This window comes from Tympanuchus pallidicinctus, unplaced genomic scaffold (genome assembly GCF_026119805.1).
Source record: "Tympanuchus pallidicinctus isolate F22 unplaced genomic scaffold, pur_lepc_1.0 scaffold12, whole genome shotgun sequence".
Classification (NCBI taxonomy): Eukaryota; Metazoa; Chordata; class Aves; order Galliformes; family Phasianidae; genus Tympanuchus; species Tympanuchus pallidicinctus.
Genome location: NW_026294637.1, coordinates 5,315,816 through 5,329,363, shown reverse-complemented (window position 1 = coordinate 5,329,363; position 13,548 = coordinate 5,315,816). Strand labels below are relative to the sequence as shown.

The window sequence follows — 13,548 nt, the reverse complement described above, 5'->3', positions numbered from 1 at the left end:
AAGGACAGCCACGTCTTCAAGATTTCTCCTTTTATACTCTCTGTGCATTTTAAATCACCTAAAGGCTCTTTAGAGGAAGACACTTCACAGTGTATTTCTTACAGATAAGTAAAGTGATGGAAAGAAAATCAGAGCAAAGACCCTGCAAGTTATAGACATGACATGCACTTTAAGATAGGACAAGAGGATCTTTTCTGTGTGTTTTTTTTCTGCTTATTCAAATCATATCTAGCATTAGTGGCTCAAGAGCTGCTTACTAATATGTTAAAATGTTGTCTTCTTTGAAGACAGAGATGCTAACTGATATACTGTAGGTTGTGCACAGATACATTGGAAGTGCTCAGAGAAAGAAAACTTAAATCAACCTAGCCTTGCCCTTTGGGCTTTAAGATGGTGGCTTTCTTGAAAGAATTGGAGCTGCTATGCATGTGTGTTTGTTTGCAATATTTGGTAGCTCTGAAACTTCTCTCCATGTTGTGAAAGAAATCTACATGATTGTGCAAGGAATTGTATGGTTGTACACACAGGCTGCAAAGATAGTAGGGACATAGGTAAAATCCCAGTGCCAACACTGTTCCATCACTGTTAAACAGGAACCTAACCATGTGCTTAGGAGATTAGGAAATAAATTACTTGTGAATTAAGGCTGTGAAGTTTGTTTTTCTGGACTTAGGAAAAGTTTGTAAGTGGTAGAAAGGTATAAAAATAAGAATCTGGGAAAGTGGGTCCACAGAAAAAGGAATTCATTCAAGGTGAAAAGGAAGATGAACAAAAGAAGTGGTACGTTACAAGTTACAGATGTTAACATCTTTACTGGGTAACATAATGCTCCTGGTTTCCTACAGGAAGTGGGTAGTGGGAAGGGAATAAAATGCACTACTAAGGATAATACAAGCAGATTTCTCCTACAAACCAAAAGTTAAGTGTATTTGATCTTTTCCACATGGCAGTGATTCCATTTAGGCATTTATAATGAAGTGTTAATACCCTATCTTTTGCTGTTTCCAGTATGTGCATTCATAGTTGGGAAAATATATACACAGCAAGATCCGTGCTATACCCCACTGCCCTGACATGTACCTGTAATCCAGTCTTTAACAGTTAAAAAAAAATGTATGTTAAAATATGTCATTTTTAAAATCACTGTCCTCCACCAAGCAACTTCTGAATACTTTCTTAGAATCAGCTTGCCCTGAACCATGCTGTTCTTAGTAACATCCTGCTTGTATCTGGCACTAGAAACCAGAAGTGGGGAAGGTGCACAAAGCTCCTCACTCAGCTGGGAGAAAATATTTGTAAGAATTAATCAAAAGCATTGCCATAGGAGCTCACATATATCTTTCACCTTGCTGTTTTAGTCTTCATTACAGTGCACCTCCTTGCCAGTTAGTACTGACAGCTTCCAAGTACAACAAGGATGTTTGCTGCTACGTTGGGGCACACAAAAGAAAAAGAGAGAGGAAATGGCAGGCAAGACCCAAGTGGATGAGAAAAATGCTATCGTCATGTTCACCTATTTATGTGTCATCCCAAGCTATTATGTTGATATACTGGCTAAATTGGCACTTGCAGAAAGTGTTGCCGTAATGTTAACAGTGTTCTTCTACTGGGAGAGATCTTAAGTCTTTGTGTGTTCTTCATCATGTACTCCAGGGAACATACTCCTCAAAAGGGGCTTTCTTTTGAAGATATTCCGAAACATACTGTAGTGTATGCCTTTATGATTCTGTTTGTGTACCTAGCACTCCCCATATCATACCCTGAACAATTTGTTCCTGGTTTCCCAAGCAAATATTGTGGTGTTAGTTTTGTCCACCTCGCTCCTTCTTTTTGTCACCTTTCTTCATTGAGGCATCACTTCTGCACTGTGTTAATGGTGCCCAAAAGACAGGAGCTGCATGGTGAAATGTGCCTGTGGGAATGTCTGCTTACATGTCAGCTCATATATCCGTGTGATAATAAGTTGTTTTTCCCACTTGTTGATATGAAAACTTGTGTTACCTTTCCAATATGCTTCCAAGCTGAATTCCTGCTTCTACCTTCTAGTTGCATGATCTCTCTGCTTGCTCTTCTCCCTCTTCTTACCAAGTTGGTTGTAGAAGTCCATAATCAGAACTTAATCATTTCTACTGCACAATATGTATTTTAAAAATATTTTAAGACTTAATTTTAGTCACAAGAATGATTTTCGTGAGGAATTATGCATCGTTGAACGTTGTGCTTGTGATTTTATACAACGTAATTACACCTTTTATTGACAGTTTTCCTCTGAATTAACGGTAATTATGTCATTTAATGAAATTACAGTAATTGCTTTAAAAAAAAAAAAAAAAAAAAAAAAACAAAAAACCAAGAAAAAACAACAACAAAAAAAACCCCCAACCAACTATAATCCAGAGCAGATTGAAAGGATATATTGACTGGAATTTTTTACGATCATATATATATATTTTGGTGAAGTTTATGTGATAGTTGCAAGACATCAACATGTTCAGGCAAACGATGGGGAAGCAGCCGCTGTGGCACCTCAGGTGTGACTGGCAGCACTTGCTGGCAGTGTGCTTCAGGGTCCCTGCACACGAACCCTTGCCAGAATACTTCATTTTTACTGGCGATGTGTCCTCCTGCATCAGGTTCAGGCCTCTGCTAATCAGGGCTGTTGCCAGGGTAGTACAGGTGGGAGCTGTATTTCAAGCTCTGCCCTAGCTAGTAGCCAAACCAGTGAACAGCATGCATGGGCAGTATTTATTTTATTTTGCGGTGACATTACAGGGTAATTATTTTATGATGGGATACTACCATCACAGGGAAGGAATATATGGTGATGCAGCGTAACTGTGGTTAAAATGTGGAGTTTCTGGTCAAACTGTCTGTAGTTATTTAATGGTGCACAGCTGGGAAAATGACAGGCACGGGACCATTTTGGAGTGTTTGGGTTTCCCAAAAGCCAGTGATTCAGGGGTAGGGAAACATTGGGGATTTGAGATGTCCAGAGAGCTGCTGGGAGCTATAGATGAAATAGCAAACCCACACTTAAGCTTTTGTACTCTTTTCTGGAGAGGTGGGATGTTGGCACCCTCTCCAGTTCAGAGCTTCAAACCTTTTGTAAATCAGAAGGAGCTGGAGGATGCCCAGCTTTCTGGCATTAGCCTGTTGGGGCTTTGAGAGCCATGGGGGACGCTGGCTGGGACTGCACTTTACCGGATTGTGTTGGTCCTACCCTTGGATAACATGGAAAGTTCAACCCATGAGCTCAGCAGCTCATGTACGTTGGGGCAGTGCTTAGCATGCCCTTTAATGTGCAGCCACTTAAGTTTGTGATATGGGAGCTGGATCTGAGCCCAGTTAAACTCATCTTGTAGAGGAGACACCAGCCATCTTAGTAGACATGAATAATTTTTAATCTCCCTTTGAGTTGGGCTATATTTATACTGATGACCTAAAGACGAAAGGCTGAGAGCTTGTTGACAGTGGCTTCTAAAATCACTAACTGTGCATCAGTAGGAGGGGAATGTACTTTTTCCCTCAGGAACAATGTTTGTTAACTCAAAATTTAAGTCTTCTGAAATCAGCTTGAGGTGGATCTTTTATTCTGCATATGGGCAAGCATCTTCTGAATGTGATGCTGAGACTTTTCCAAGAAAAATGTTCTAATCCTGTTTGTGCTAAATATAATGCCGCACTGGACATGACAACAGAATACTGGTAGAACATCCAGTTTAAGTCATGTGTTGCTTTGCAACACGAGAAATCTATGGAGAAATTAGACCAATGACATTCAAACAACTGAGGATAGAGAGTGTTGCCAAGCATCTCTCAGACCTTGGCCAACCAAGCGAAAGATAGAATATAAGTTTCACCATGAATTCATGCATGAATTACCAATAGGTGGTAACAATTAACCTGCAGGGAGTTGAAGGAACATACAGCTCTTACATTACCTTCCCCAAATTTTTATATGCTACTTGAGCAGCCCACTGATTTTGAGCAGGCAGTTCTCTGATACAAAGGACAAGCCAAACCGTCCCACTACTACATGTGTAACCAATGAGAATGGTGTAGTCTTTTTGTTCTCTCTTTCTTTAATTCTTGTAGCTGAAGATGAAATATAAATCATTGTTCCTAAGCTATTTGGGAACAGCATTAAAGTAATGGTAGATTAAAATGTCTCCACATTAAAAAGCAAAATAAAATGAATAGATGTAATCCTAAAGAGAGAAGAATGAGTATTCTTCAAACACTGAATAGGGAACTTGGAAAAGAAGCTGCTTTAAAAAAATAAAAGTATTAATGCAAAAGAGATGGCCTCACTTGGGCTTTACTGTAGAGTTTTTGCTGAGGGCTTTTCTCAGCCCACTTACAGCTTGTGTTTTGCTGTTTTGAAGAATCAGTCGGCAAAGGAATGGACGCAGTCCCTTTTTTAAATAGGGAGGCTGAGAAATATCGCTTTGATAGAATTCCTTTTTCATATTGAAGACTAGAGATAGTGCTGGAGGAGCAGTCAGAGGCAACGTTTCAAGAATTTGACCTAGCAACTAATTTTTCAGAGCCCCTAGTATTTCCTCTGCTCTTTCCCTCTGCGAATCCCTGGCAAAGGTACACCTCTCAAATTATTGTCTTGAATTCCCGTGAAAGGGTTGGATCAGAGATGTATTTTTATTTCGGGCTATTATATATCCCTGTAAAAGCATTTTTCTAATGACAGAGGAAATGTTTACATCCTGCTTCCTCCACGCTGCTCATGGCAGTGCCTGTGAAAATCCAGTGTTTGTGCACACGAAGCTGTTACAAGCACGTTACCTGACACATGCAAGTAACAGCTCGGATGAGAAACGGGCTTCTCTATGCAATTAAAGGAGGTGGTTTTGCATTTCTCTCAGCAGTTTTTACATTTCCAGTATTATCCTTCTGTGCTTTAGGAGGATACGGTTGAAGCCTGAGATCCCAGGCTTTGCTGCAGCAGTTAAAATTCCTGGAATAGCAACAGCAGTATTGGTGATGCTGAGAGCCACACAGCAAAGTAAACACATGTTATTTCCAGCTCTTTCAAAAATGCAAGAACAAACAAGGACAAAGTTAATAGGGAAATAACTACTTAGAGGCTTGACAGCACTATAAACAAGATTTAAAAAACAAAGTTTGAAGCTTTGGAGTCGGAATAGGATGGGGCATAGCAGAGACTGATACAAAGATCCTTAATTTAACTTTGCAGAGGCGAGGTGGTCTGAGTCTCAAGCTCAGCAGTTCAGGGAGTTTCTTTTTACCAAAACAAACAAAAAAACAGCAACAAAAAAGGAATCTGAGGAATACTAGTCATCTCTTCTGGGACTGCTTACCAAGTCACTTGCTCTCTATGGCGAGTCCTTTGCTTTTTGGGGGTTGGGGAGCTTCAATAGCTGCACTTTCTTGTGCTGCGTACAGCATACTTGTATGCATTGCATTCTCACTCAGTCCTCACTCAGACCCCTGTATCTCTGCCTCCCCCTCTTCCTGTAATTGCATTTTGTTGTTACTCGATGACAAAGCCTTTTAATACATCGCTTGTGCGCTTTAAACTTTATGGTCAGACTGTTAAGTTAAAAGCCCAATTCTGCCATAAGCCAAGCTTCTCTACAGCTGGTCAGTAGGAATGTTTGTGCGGGCATCCAGCAAGGGATTAAAAGGCAATGTGGAAGGATTTCAGCTTTGTTACAATGTGTAGATGTATCCTTAGAAGGTGTCCGTATTAACATATGTTATCTATCTGCCTCCGAAGCAGTTAGAAATAGGTCGTTTTCATCTGTTTGGCTGTCTAATGACAGCCCACAAAGCCAACCCCAAATGTGCCAACGTTTTGTTTAATTAAAAAAAGTACGAAGGAGAAAAGGGGCTCTCTATAGCTAAAACCTGGGCTAAATGCATCTGACAACAGTTCCGACCGGCTTTCTGCTCGAGTTGTGACCTGTTGGAGAACTCTGCTCAGTGCTTGCATTCCCAGCTAATTTGATATTGCCTTTTTTTTTGTGGCTGAAGCTTTGTCGTTTGTTTCTAAGCTGTCATTTTTATTAGTCTCCCTGGCTGTTCTTTTTGGGCTCTCGTCAGGTGGTGCATGTTCTCCATTGTCTGCTTGGTCTTGGCAAGCTATAGGTCCTTTTATTGCCATATGACGTGGGCGTGCTTGCAGCAGTAGCCTGTAATTATACCCACCACAGGTGACAGTTACAAGAGAGCTTTGGTAATAATTTTAGCTGCCTGATCTGATGTTTATGAAGAAAGAGCCCTCTCTGTGGTCTGGCTGGAGTTTGCTATATTGTATTGTACTTTAGCTGTTTGATTTATGAAGCTCTTTCTTTTTTAATATATAACGTCTTGTGTTTTTTGAAGTCCTGAAGTTTTGTTAGAGATGATTGTTGCTCTTATAATGCTTTGTACGTTTTCTATTTATTTCATATATATTGCGTTTGTTTTGCTTTTTTTTCCAGCAGGGTAAAATCCAGCCTGTTGTTGGCTTTATTTGTTTGTCCAACATTGCTGAGCTCCTGTTTCCAACCACGCGTTAACAGATCTGTTGTGTGCTTCCATTTATTAATCTAGACACAGATTAGCATTAAATTGCTTTTTTTTTTTTTTTTTTTGTCCTTGGGTTTTAATTGTTTTATAAAGATGAAATTTGCTGTCCAGAAAGATGGCATGAGTTCCTTCACTTTCAAAGTTGAAATTAACTCAGAATACAAATCTCCATCCCAACATTGGGAACTTGGTGCAAAACATCTGGGAAAGACTGAACTGCACATTGCCTGAAAGTTGGCTTTTCTGCAGTTCTTTTTCTTGTTTCAAATTCCTTAGAGGAACTTCACATAAAGTGTCCAGCATCTTCTGATTTCATGAGAAAACAGTCATGTGCAATTCCTATCAATCAATGAATAGATTGGAAAACAAAAAAAAAGAAAGCAGAAATTTTTTTTCTTTTTGCCAGTTTATTTTGTCCTAAAGAGTTGATTTGCCGTATCAGGAACCAGCCGCTTGTTTTCCCAATCTGCCTTTGCTTTTTCTGGAAGTTCAATTTATTAGCAGATTAGAAATTATTGAAACAATGGTAAAAGTTTGTACTTGAAGTTCAGAGAGGGTTGTGTCTGAGAAAGACTCGTGTTGAGCAGGAGTGTGGGAGAAAAACTATTTGCTCACTGCTACTGGAAATAGCCGAATTTCAGAAGCTTATGCATAGAATTCCCTTAGTTGCATAGGGCTGTGCACGATACAAACTGTATGGGAAAAGATATCAGCTCAGGCCAAACGTCTGCTGTTCTTGATGTAAGATAGTGGAGAAGTTGAGAGGGGAAAAAAAGTCCATGATGTCTATTAGGAAGTGAAATTTTCATTAAAGGTAAGAATTGTCCTACTTTCTTTGTGTGCTTTCCCCCCACCGGAATTCAGGTGCATTGATTTTCTTTCAGTGAGGGTCTGCTTGGTTTGGTCTCATTCACATTACTTTGACCCGGCATCTCTTAGTACTTTAAAGAACTCAGTTTTACAGAAAGGATGTAGATGTTGACTATTACTTCCCTTGTTGTTGATGGAGTAACCTTGTCAATACTTTGTGGTTTTTCTTTTTTCTCTAAAAAAAAGGCAAATCCTTTATTTGGATAAAGCACATAAAACTTAATTATATAATCTTAAAACAGCTCATTCCCTGGAAATAGTCAAGTTTTACTCATCTGTAACAAGAGAATTAGTAGAGAAGTATGTAGGGGATTCCCATATGTGATGGGAAGTCACCCCAACTCTGTCGACTTCTGTTATTTAACATGGGTTAGAAAGTAAGTCCTGCTCCAATATGAGCAACAGCATTTCCGAAGAGGAGGAAAATCCTGTAGGTGGCGATGGCCTCTCATGAATGAGCCGGCTCTGACGCTCCTGCTTTTGTCAGATTTTTCTGTCAGGTTTTCCTTCTTCTTGCTTGAACTATTTTATTTTTAATTCAATTCGCTCGTTCTCTCGGCGCTAATCTAACACTAGTTGCAGAAATGTTGACAACTGGAAGAAATTTCATGTTTGAAGGTAACGCAACGTTTTGGTTTTATGATGGAGACAGATGCACCTTGAGGGGTTTCTCTGAAAGCACTCTACCACTTTTTTTAAATGAGAAAGAGTTGGGTCCTTTACAGGATCTGAGAATAAAAGAGGATTAGTGCAGACGCTATTGAGGAAAGACATTTTTTTCAACCTATTCTCTTTAGTTTTACTTCTTTTCACTAGCAACTAAGAACTGCTCTGACTGAGGATGGTCTTAAGCAACTGGGACGTTTCTAGGGTGTGGAACATAAGGTTGTTGAAGGATAAAAATCATAATAAAAGTATCCTATGTCAGAATATTATTTGTTTTTGTTTTTTTTTTTTTTTAACTGCAGAATCCCAGAAATCTATTTTTAAAAGTTAGTCCTATTGATTATTAATTAGTTTGACTACTGCAGCAGTAAAGAATTAGACTGGCACCAGTAGCATCCCCGAGTTTTGATTTCCTTTCTCCCTGCTTCATTAGAATTTAGTGTATAAGTCTTAATGGTGACATCCACATTGTAGTAAAGCTTAGCTTGGTGGCAGGTGCTTTTTTTTTTTTGTTTCAAATGCTGTGCTGTGATTTTAATAAATATGTAGGGCATACGGTGTTTTGTACCAGTCTAATATGCTATTTTATTTTAGCATTAACTTTACCCGCGGAGCACCAGCATGCTTAATGAGAGATGAGTGCCATATGTGAGCAGAAGTGTCCACAAAAACAACAACAAAACAGCCTTTATCTGCTCTGCTAGTTGAGATGCAGAACTTTCTGCTTGCTTTTTGAGAGAAGTCGCTGTCTTCTGTACTTTCCTTCAGCTTTCATCTTTTAATGGAACAGAGGAGCTGCACAGCTTTGTATCAGAGCCAATTGTCAACTTTCATTAGATGTAGCCTATTGTTTGTTCAGATTAGAAATAACTGCATTACACTTTGACTTTGAAGACTTGTTTCTTTTTAAATATACTAGCTATACGTGACCTTTTTGTCATTTTTGATGCACTTGGCTCGGCAAATTTGAGATACACGTTTAAACAGCAGCAAGAAGCATTTGTAATGCAAGGACTTCACAAAAGGCACTTTCTGTAGTTCTAGGAAAGTGAAACAAAGTCCTGCAGCTAATGCAAACTATTCGTAAATAAATATAAAGCGTTCTTAGCTAGCGTTGTACATCAAATCCACGGCATGGGGAGAAGAAAGACCTCCGCACCCGTTATTTAGCAGTGGGTGGCAATTCAGTTCTTTGTAAAATCCCGTTTTGCATTGTCCTCGTGAGGAGTGTTCAGACGTGGCCTCTGTCAGAAAGTGATGGCAAGGAGCTCTGATTCCATTAGAAAAATGCACTGAGCAAATTTTCTTAAAATGTTTAGAATATTAAATGAGAAATGCTAATATCACTGTCTCAATTACGTTTTTTTTTTTGTTTGTTTTTTTTGCCCGTCAGGAGCAATGCCCGTCAGGAATTAGATGGTGACTTGTTCTAGCAGTTAAGGAAACATCCCCAGATACTTTATTGCACACATTTGGGAAAATTATTTGCAATGATGTATTTCAATTTCCTTAATAAACTAGAGCTGTCTTCCTAATTCCCTTTCCCTCAAGTCCCTCCACAGGGGCTAGAGAAATGGAGTATTTTGAAATTATTATCAGATAACTGTTTCTACAAATGAAGAACTAATGTACGCCTTTTAAGATAGATTTATATTGCAAAGCTGGGAAGTAAACAGTGGTGACAGAAAGGAAATACGAGATTATTAAAAATGAAGACATTTTGCAGGGCTACTCTGGATTGCTTTATTTTTTTTTTTCCTTTTTTTTTCTTTTCGTGGGAAGTAGTAGCTGTGAGTGCATGCACTGCAATGGCTTTCCTGCTATTTTAAAATTAGAGTACCAGTACAGATAGTGGTCCTTCAGTGCCCAGTGAATACTGTCTTACGCACTGATACCTATAGCAACACATAGGGAGTGACTATGAGATCAAATGCTCTGCTTAAAAAGCCTTAGGGAAGCATTATGTGTCTAAGGTCTGATCTATTGTCTGAGAGGTCGGAGAGTGTTAATGCACTCTGCAAAGATTAGACTCCCTTTCTAATTGCTCCAACACTTCCTTAAAGGATTTGAACAGTCGGAAAAGGTGACGCTCCATGTCAATTTTTGTCTTCCGACAGCCGTTGAAGTTTATCTGTCTTTCCGCCGAGATCACTCGATCACGTCAGCCAGGCGGTGTCAGAAGTAAAAACCCAGAGTTAGGGTTGAGAGCAACGGATGCCTCTATTTAGAACTTTGTTTTTTTAATTCCGGTTTTAAATACTTCTGGTAGTGGGAGCAGGGTTGATCTCACGGGCCGTATGGTTTAAACGTGGCCAAGGGGAACTCCTGAAGTCCCACGAAAACTTGAACTCATTGAGTCTGATGGAAAGCCAGTCTCTCATTCCAAAGCGATTCAGGTGATTGTTTGCATTTCTTATAGCGTGGCTGATGTTTCCCAACTGATGGAGCCCAACTCTATGGAGATGGTTTCCCAACTCTATGGAGCCAAGCCAGTGCAGGGAATAGCTGCTGTTACGTCTGCATGTTATAGAGCTGTGCAGTGCCACAGTCTGAGTTAGCCATTGCTGCTTATCCCAAACTTTTCCTCTCGCTCAACAAATGTGACAAGGATTTTGGTTTCCCTTGGTTTGCAGAGCCCAAAAGTACAAAATACAAAAAATCTTGAATGCAAAAATTCACTAAGGAAGGCTCCTGCAGAAAAGCTTTCCTGCTGCGTAACTAGTGCATTGGCAGAGACAAGTTGGTGGCCTCAGCACAGGGTTTTACAAAACAAAATAGACATTTGTCCAATGGATGAAAACCACTTGGAAGAGGATATCTTTCTGCTGTCTAGATATTTGAAAATCAGCTGGAAGCACCGAATGGTTTTGTTGTTTGTTTAAAGCACCGACCTACTGCAATGGATTCTGTTTGCCAAGGATGCTTCTCCTGCACTTTAAGAGTAAGGGATGAGAAAGGGTGAATGTGACTAGGAAAGGAGAGAGATTTTTCAACACCAGAAAAACCTGGAACATGTAATATTTCTGCAAGAAGGCCGTGATATCATAATGTTCACAGTAGAATAACATTATTGTAACAAGAGGGGAATTGCACCCATTTTTCAGAAAAATGTTCCGGGTCTGCTTGATAGACAGATGTGCTGTTATGGTACAGTTCACACCTCAGGTCCTGTCAAACAGGACCATCCTGTAGGCTTTTTTTTCCTGTGGATTGGAAGCTTTTAAATCCTATAGTGTCAGTGGTTTTGCTAGTCTTGTTGATATGTATAATCCATTTCATGCATAAAAAATATCTAAATATGACCTATGTAAATACATAAATTTAAAGCATCCTTTCTAGACTCCGAGCAGATGACTAATACAGCTGTTCAAAGGAGAAAAGCTGTTTTTTTTTTTTTTTTTTTTTTTTTTTTTTTTTTTTTGAAGAAAAAACCCTCTTGGCTCTGAATCGGAAATTGAGGAGCAGAATTCATCAAGTGTATTCTGGTCGTTCTCACATGGGTAGTTCCTCCTTCCTTTCCTGCATAGCATGTTCCTTTGCACTGTTGCTATATTACATGAAATGTTTCATCTGTATATAAAAATTAAAAATTCAAACAAAAATCTGGCCCACATGAAGAACAGGCCCTTTGGGCATATGGTTCATTATGCATATTCGTTTAATTACTAAAACACTTGGGATGTCTCAACTGCCCTTGCTTTCAACTTGTAAAGTTGGATCTGTTCTGCAGCACAGAATATGTTGAACAGGCATGTGTTATAAAGGACTTCAGTCTTCTCCTATTTAAAACTCTATATAATGTTCTTGGCTGGATTGTTAGAATTTACTGAATATTAGTTCAATCCACTGCATCAAAACAGCAGTTCAGGATCTTTTTTCCCCTAACACCTTCTGTAACCCCAAAAAGGCAAGTTTTACAGCGGTTACTTCATAGCTGTGTTTACTATCAAAGTAACACGAGACCAAGGCTTTGGATTTCAGGCACATTCCCACAAAGCACCTCAAGTCGCACATTGAAGCTGTATAACTTTTATTAGCTAAGAAGGGATTGCTGCGATAGTGTGACTTTAATTGATTTTCAGGGCAAACAGGTGGTGATGGTTTCGGCATCCCCTAGTCTCCTGCCATTCCTAATTTGGAGCTGCACATGTAATAGCTTTATTAAAATAAACAGTCTTCTGGCTTTAGTTTTACCTGAACAGCTGCCTGAAGTTGCAAGAGTCTTGCGACTTTTTTTTTTTCCCCCTATATTGTTGTGTGTTTTGGAAAGCAAGTTTCTCTTGGTCTGTTAGGGATAAATATCTATTGGACCATCACATTGTCAGTGCTTAGGATTTTTTTTTATATTTTTTTGCATCTCTGCTGTTGTTGCTGATTTACAATCTTGACATATTTAGGATGTAATTCCAGGGGGTATCCCAGCCATCTCCACGTGTTTGTCGTGTAATGTGGCAGTTTTGTCTCTCTGAAGATTGTGAACCTGCAAAAATTTTATGTGTGTTTTGATGGTTCTCTCTGTTCTGAGCATCCAGTGTGTGTGTGAGATGTGGGGAGGGCTGGGATTCAGCTACAGTTTTTGCTCTCCTACTTAAGTAACATCTCCTCTCCCCGTAACAAAACAAACCAAAACCCACAGCTAAGAAAGCAAAAGCAGTGCTTTGGTCCTTCTATTCTGTTTTAGTCTGGAAGCAGCAGTGGGGCTGGGAGCATGGGGAAGAGGGTGCTAGGCAGTTCTGAAACATTTGTGGCACCGAAGGATGTGGTTAGTGGGCATGATGGTGATGTGTTGGTGATTGAACTGGATGATCTTAGTGGTCTTTTCCAACCTTAATGATTCTCTGATTTCTGAGTGCAAGCACTTCCCTATGTGGGTTTAGTGCACCTTGGTTTTTTTCCATGCCATAGCTGGCAACTGCCAAGGAAGTAACACAATGTGTGATCCTCCTGCTGCTCTATTCTGAATTAAGTCTGATTAAATATGTTTGCTTTATTAGAGAGTCCTTTTTTTCTTTCCTCGTTTAGTTGCAATATTCACTGTGAACATAAAGAAGTCTTTTAAACATGTTGCTTATGTGTGCCGTTCGCTACCAATCGTAACCCAGTGTTGATAGTCCAAAGTTACAAAATGCTTCCACTGAATCCTGTTACACTTACTGTACAGTTACGTCACCATCTGACCCCTACAGCTAGTATTTCTCACCGTGTTAACAAATACGTCTCCAAGGTAAGTGGACATTTATCAGCTTAGCTAATGATCATTTTTTTCATGACCCTTTTAAGGTGTTCACCCTATCCAGAATAAAATAAAATTAGCCTACATTTTTTCTTCCTTTAAAACAGCACAGATATTTTTTCTGACGTTTGCTGGAAGAATTATTTACTATAGGATCAGGCTTTTAACTCTCATAATGCCTGCCTTCCCTGCAAATAGATCATAACTTTCTGAATGAGACTAATTCTTAA

General features: G+C 39.4%; 1 protein-coding gene across 9 annotated transcripts in view; it reads left to right on the top strand.

Annotated features, from left to right (window-relative positions):
* Positions 1–13,548, top strand: part of MCTP2 (multiple C2 and transmembrane domain containing 2) — a 126,805-nt gene that overhangs the window by 82,002 nt on the left and 31,255 nt on the right. The gene's annotated exons all lie outside the window — the stretch shown is intronic.